The 6,761-nt window shown below is 41.8% G+C and overlaps 1 protein-coding gene across 1 annotated transcript in view; it reads left to right on the forward strand.

Moving 5' to 3' along the window:
- The window catches only part of LOC145407764 (glycine receptor subunit alpha-2-like), a 291,099-nt gene that overhangs the window by 18,516 nt on the left and 265,822 nt on the right, over positions 1-6,761 (forward strand). The gene's annotated exons all lie outside the window — the stretch shown is intronic.

Below are 6,761 nucleotides of genomic sequence, written 5' to 3' on the forward strand. Positions count from 1 at the left end.
TAGTGTGTGTAAGTGTGTAGGGATGTGTGTAAACGTGTGTACTAGCTCTAATCATCGTGCATCCATTAGTTAGGTGAGAGGTGGACAGAGAGGAGGATAAAAGGTTAAAGTCTTAAGGTGATCCAGGCTTAAAGAAGATCTGGTCACCTTTGGGCAGTTTACCTGGCTACCTGGACCCCCCCCCTCTCTCTCTTTCTCATTCTCTCTTCTCTCTCTTTACTCTCTCTTTTTCTTTCTCTCCCTTTCCTCCTCTTTCTTTCTTTTTCTTTATCCCTCTTTTCCTCTTTACTCCTATTATCTTTTTGTTTTTGATGGTCTCATTTCTCTCTCTCTCTCTCTCCCCCTCCTTACTTCCTTCCTTCCCTCCCAGCCATTTCCATCCCTCTCACACATCCTCTTCTTCCCTCCTTTCTTTACATCCCTACCAGTCTCTTCTATCCTTCCCATCATTCATCTTCTTCCCCTCATCACTTTTCATCTTTATGTCCTCCTTCCTCCTTCTCTTCCTTTCCTCCTCACTTTCCTTCCTTCATTCCACACTTTCCTTATTTCCTTATCACTCTCCGTGTTGCTTTCATTTTCCTTCTTCCCTCAGCACTTTCCTTCTACCCTCATCACTTTCCGTCTCCCTGTCCCTCCTTCCCTCCCTCCCTTTCTTCCCTTCGCTCCCTCATTTCCTCGCTTCTTCACTCTTTCCCTCACGACTTTCCTTCGCTTTTCACCTTCCTCTCACCTTCCTTCCTCCTTTCCTCCCAGTCTTCCCTCCGTCTCTCGTTACCGCACCCCCCTCCCCAAAAAAAACTTTGGTATGAAGCAGTTACGTAAATTAAGAGCCAAGGGAAGAGCAACAGGTAGAGGCAGGTAAGAACAAGTTAATTAAAAAAGGGTGTTACGGGTAAAAAAGGTAAAACAATCAAGAAGAGATTTAAAACAGGGGAGAGAAAGATAAATCAAGGTAAACAAAAGGTTGGAATATGTTAGAATAGTTTAAAGCAGGTCAGGATAAGTTAATTAAAACAGGTGTTACGGGTTAAAAGAAGGTAAAACAGGAAAAAAACGTAAAACAGGTAAGGACAGGAAATAAAACGCTAGAAGTTAATTAAAACAGAAAAATCGGGCGAAAAGGAACTAAGACATGTATTAACTGGTAAAAACAGAGTAAAACAGATATTCGATCGGTAAAACATATAAGACCAATTAAAAACACATGAAAACAAGGAAAAAAACACCCAGGGAAGTATTTTGAATTTTTTTACTGCCAAAACCTCGTCTGAATTAAATCGTCTGGTTTTATTCTTGTTAAAATTGCCAGGGTAACTTAAGGTGTTTTTTGAGGCCTTGCTACTGATAGGGGCGCTCACTATCCACTCATCTGATGTAGTGCTGCTCTCTGGTGACTCTGCAATGAGTGACGAGACAAGTGATTTAATGTAGACAATAGATAGAGGACAAAATCTTCAATAGACAGAGAAGATAGAAAACAAAATCAACAATAGGCAAAATAAACAGAAAACAAACTTCATAATAGATTAAATGATAAACAAAATCTACAATAGATAGAATAGATAGAAAACAAAATCCACAATAGACAAAATTGATAGAAAACAAAATCTTGAATAGACATAATAGATAAAGAGCAAAATCTTCTCGTGTTGGTCTGAAAAAAAAGAAAAGAAAAAAAAATCCCAGGTGCACAAACCGCACTGAAAAGGTTAATAGCCCAACACCTGTCCTGCTACACCCACAGCACAATGGACAGGGGTTTAATTAAAGTCTTACCTGACACACACACACACACACACACACACACACACACACACACACACACACACACACACACACACACACACACACACACACACACACACACACACACACACACACACACACACACACACACACACACACACACACACACACACACACACACACACACACACACACACACACACACACACACACACACACACACACAGCTGCATTGTGTGTGTGTGTGTGTGTGTGTGTGTGTGTGTGTGTATTCATCCTCTGTTTTGTTTCTCACCACTGAGATCGATGAAGCGACTCTCGGTACTGAAAGACAAAAACAATCACGCCCTCCCTCTCCCCCACCCTCTACCTCCCCCCCCTTCCCCCCTTCTCTCAGCCTCTAACCTTTCCCGTCCTCCTCCCCTATCCTTCCCCCTCCCCCTCCCCTATCTTTCCCTGTCCCCCTCCCCTATCCTCCCCCTGCTGCTATTGAGAGTGTGTGTATTTGGTGTCGCGTTCACCTCGACAGCAGATGACGGTGAACAGATGAACTAGTGCAGTATAATGGGGAAGGTGGGGGTTGGGGAAGGGGGAGGGGAGAGGGAGGAGGAGCGGGGAGGAGGGAGAGGGGAGACTTGAAGAAAAGCAGGGGGACAATGGGAACTGAGACGCATTGACAGACACAGCGGTAAAAAGACTGACTGATTGAGGAAGGTATGAAGGCAGACAGGTCCACATACATTCATACATATAGATAGATAGTCCGATAAGTAGATAGATATAGAGGGAAGCAGGTAGATGGGTAGATTGATAGATAAATAGATAGATGTACTGAGAAAGTTTGGCCATATTGAAGGAGGGAATGGATGGTGGATGATGTGGATGAGGATGATTTGAGGAGAGATATGTGGTCAGATCTTGCTTTGGTTTATTATGGAACAAATAACACACAAATTGATATGAACTAGCCTTATCCAGAAATAAATCGCTGAGGAAGAGGTGCTACGGAGCTTCCTCGATAGAAGAGAATAAGGACCGTGAAGTTGCAAATAAGGGTGGTCTTGAAATAGCATGCGTTTTTTTCTCTCTCTCGCCTTTCTTTGCAATCTTGAGTTGACAATGGCTGTTTGGAAAGTCATTAGGTGATTATAAAGATGAGGAGGAGGAGGAAAGAATTCGGTTGGGAGAGAGAGAGAGGAGGAGAAGGAGGGAAGGAAGTTGGGAAGGGAAAAGGAAAGAGGAAATGTAAGAGGGATGGGCAGGAAAGAAGAAGAGTATGGTTGGGAAAAGAGGGAGGAAGAGAAGAAGGAAAAGGTAAGAAGGGGTAGGTGGGAAGAAAGGAAGGAAGGAGGGAATGGTTTGGAAAATAGGGAACAAGAGGAGGAGGAAAGAAGGAAGCCTTGGAGTGAATGAAGGAAGGACAAAGGGAAGAGAGAGGGGGGAAGAGGAGAGGGGTAGAGGGAAGGCAGGAGAGAGAAACGGAGATTGAATTTTCTTCCTCTTTTTTCTCTTTCTCTTCTCACCCTACCTCATCTTCTTCTTCGTCTTCCCTTCATCTTTCTTCTTTTCCTCCGGGTCTCCTCTTTCCCATCCTTCTTCCTCTCTCATTTTCCTCCTCCTCCTCCTTCCTGCTTTCCATGATTCCTATATAAACTTTTTCCTCCATCATTCTTCCTTTTTTTTTCTTTTCTTTCCTTAATCTCTCTCTCTCTCTCTCTCTCTCTCTCTCTCTCTCTCTCTCTCTCTCTCTCTCTCTCTCTCTCTCTCTCTCTCTCTCTCTCTAATGTGTAGCCAATCCTCTATATATTTACCAATATCTAGAACTTAGACTTTCTATATAAAATAATGGATTGGAGGAGAAAGAGAGGAAGGGGGGAGAGAAAGAGGAGGAGGAGGAGGAGGAGGAGGAAAAAGAGGGAAGTAGGGTGTAGTGTAGTGTAGCTTAGTGTAGTGTGGGAAGAAAAGAAAGAGGTAGAAGGAATGGAGAAGGACTGGAAAAAGGAGAGAATGGAGGAGGAGGAAGAGGAGGAGGAGGAGGAGAAGAAGAAGAGGAGGGAATAACGGAGGTTCAACTGAGAGAGAGAGAGAGAGAGAGAGAGAGAGAGAGAGAGAGAGAGAGAGCAAGAATTAAACCAAGCAAGACTGAAACATTCATCTCACAAACACCACCGAAGTAGTAATGAATATTTGGTAGATTACTCAAGAATTCGAGAGAGAGAGAGAGAGAGAGAGAGAGAGAGAGAGAGAGAGAGAGAGAGAGAGAGAGAGAGAGAGAGAGAGGATTTCTCGTGTGTTGCGGGTACGGCTTAGTCAGCGTTATCAGCATCTATCCTACTGTACACTTTTTTTTATTTCCTACTCCCACTGCCACACCCACGCCCACACCAGCAGACTGGGCCGCCCCCTGAAAACATGCGATATCCCAAGGCGAGTTTGTACTGGATGCTTAAAATCACGCTGTAAATAAGTACGTAAATCTGTAAATATAATCCTAAAAATCTTTGTAAATGCTAATGGATTTACATAAGCCTGTAAATAGATATAGGGCTAAGTAGACATGTAAATAATAGAAATAGAAGTACAGAAGTTGCTACGTAAATACGGGACTACATAAGACTACGAATAAATACCATATACTCTTTACTTAAGTTTGTAAATGATTGTAAACGTGCGAAAGTGTAAATAACTATAAGCTTCTAAAAATAAATTGATCTCGGAAAAAAAAAATCAATAAAAAAAGGCATACATGAGGTCGTAAATAAGTTGCTAGCCTAAATCACCTTGTAAATGGAGATAAGAATATTTTACCTGCTTAAATATCAGCTTAAATCATGTGGTAAATTTGTAAATGAATATACTGTAGGTCTCTCACTTTGTAAATAAAAATACAGTAGTCTCAGTTTGGAAATAGAAATACAATAGGTCTCTCAGTTTGTAAATAAATATGCAGTAGGTCTCTCAGTCTGTAAATAAATATACAATAGGTCTCTCAGTTTGTAAATAAATATGCAGTAGGTCTCTCAGTCTGTAAATAAATATACAATAGGTCTCTCAGTTTGTAAATAAATATGCAGTAGGTCTCTGTCTGTAAATAAATATACAATAGGTCTCTCAGTTTTGTAAATAAAAATACAATAGGTCTCACTGTAAATAGAAACAGAAAAATATGTAAACCTTAAGCATATTTCAACCCCCAAAAAAAAGTCTGTAAATCTATGTAACCCTAAATAATTTTGTAAACACACACGAGTCTTCAAAAATTTCTAAGTAAAAAAGTAGGCCTAAGTTTAAATAAAAATAAGAAAATAATTATAGGCCTAAATAACTTTGAAAATAAAAAATAGGCCTAAAGTTTGTGGATAAAAAAAGATAAATTTAGCCTGCATACTAAGCGGTTAGCACGGTCAAAAGTCAGCCTCTGGAGCTATATTTTTGAGTAAGAGGTGGGTTATGAAAGAGAGAGAGAGAGAGAGAGAGAGAGAGAGAGAGAGAGAGTAAATAAGGATAGATAGGCAGATAGAGTAGATAGACAAATGGATCGATGGATAAACAGATAAATAGATAGATAGATAGACAGACAGACAGGTAAATAGATAGACAGACAGGATTTAAAGAGGAAGTTGGAAAGAAGGGAGAAGCGATAAAGAAGGGAAATGACAGGAAATAAAGAATAACAAAGAATTATAAGATGAGAATAAACAATAAAGTAAAAAAAAAAAGACAAGGGACAAGTTACAGAAGAAAGTGGGAGGAGAAATAGGTGATTGAGAAGAAGAAATGGAGGGAAAAGAAGAATGGAGAGGAGAAATATAAGAAGAATGATAAAAAGAACGTGAAAGGAGGATGAGGAGGTTGAGAGGAGTGTGGGAGTAGGAGATGACAGTAATGAAGAGAGGTGGAAGGATGAAATGGAAATGCGAGAAGGAGGTGGGTTTGGAGAGAGGGAGGTTGAGGAAGGGTGTGATAAAGAAGAGTGGAAGGAAGGAAGGAAGAGGTGATAAAGGAGAGAGAGATGGGAGACTGAAAGGGAGAAAGGGAGGAAGGGGGAAAAGAGAGTGGAGGGAGTGAAGCAGGAGAGGAGGGGGACAGGCGAAGAGAAGAAAGGAATAGAGAAGAAACTGAGAGAGAAGGAAATGGAAAGAGATGATGATGGAGAATGAAATGATGTTAAAGTAGATGAAGAACAGAGGGGTGAGAGATAGAGGGAGAGAAAGGGAGGGAGACAGGGAGGAGTGAGGTTGGAGGAAGTGAAGCGGAAGTGGAAGAAGTGAGGAAGAAAGTGAGAGAGAGGGAATGAGGGAAGGAAGGAAATGGAAAGAGGGAGAGAGGAAGAAATGAGAGAGAGAGAGAGAGAGAGAGAGAGAGAGAGAGAGGAAAAAGGAAAGGATATATGCGGGGCGATAAAGATGGCGGGGAGGCAGAAAAAGGTAAGAAAAAAAAGGAGGGAGGAAGGAAGGAAAAAGGAAGATAAGAAAGATTACGGAGAGAAAGAAAGAAGGACGGAGGAAGGAGAAAAACGAAAGACAGAGAGGAGAGAAGGAGAGAGGGAGGAAGAGGAGATAAGGAGAGGGGAAGGAAGGCAAGGAGGGAAGGACAGATAAGAGAGGAAGGATGTATGACTTGATAATGCTGAAGAAGAGTTTGAAGAAGAATGTGATAAAGAAATGTGGGAGAAAGGATGAGGCGATAAGGTAGAGGGGGAAGAGGTAAAGAGAGAGAGAGAGACAGGGGAGAGAGGGAGAAAAGAGAGAGGGAGGGAGGGAGGGAGGGTAGGACAAAAGAGAGAGAGAGAGAGAGAGAGAGAGAGAGAGAGAGAGAGAGGGGAGGGAAAAAAGGGAAAGTGAGGGAGGGAAGGGAAAGAGTGAGCGTGAGGGAGGGAGAGATGGAAGAAAAAGAGAGGTACAGAGAGAGAGAGAGAGAGAGGGAGGGAAGAGAAGGAGAGGAACGGAGGAAGAGGAGAAGAAGTAAGAGGGAGAAAAGAAGAAGAGGAGAAACGAAAAGATGATATTATA

Source organism: Coenobita brevimanus, chromosome 74 (assembly GCF_032717465.1).
Source record: "Coenobita brevimanus isolate Jiangsu-jjx chromosome 74, ASM3271746v2, whole genome shotgun sequence".
NCBI lineage: Eukaryota > Metazoa > Arthropoda > Malacostraca > Decapoda > Coenobitidae > Coenobita > Coenobita brevimanus.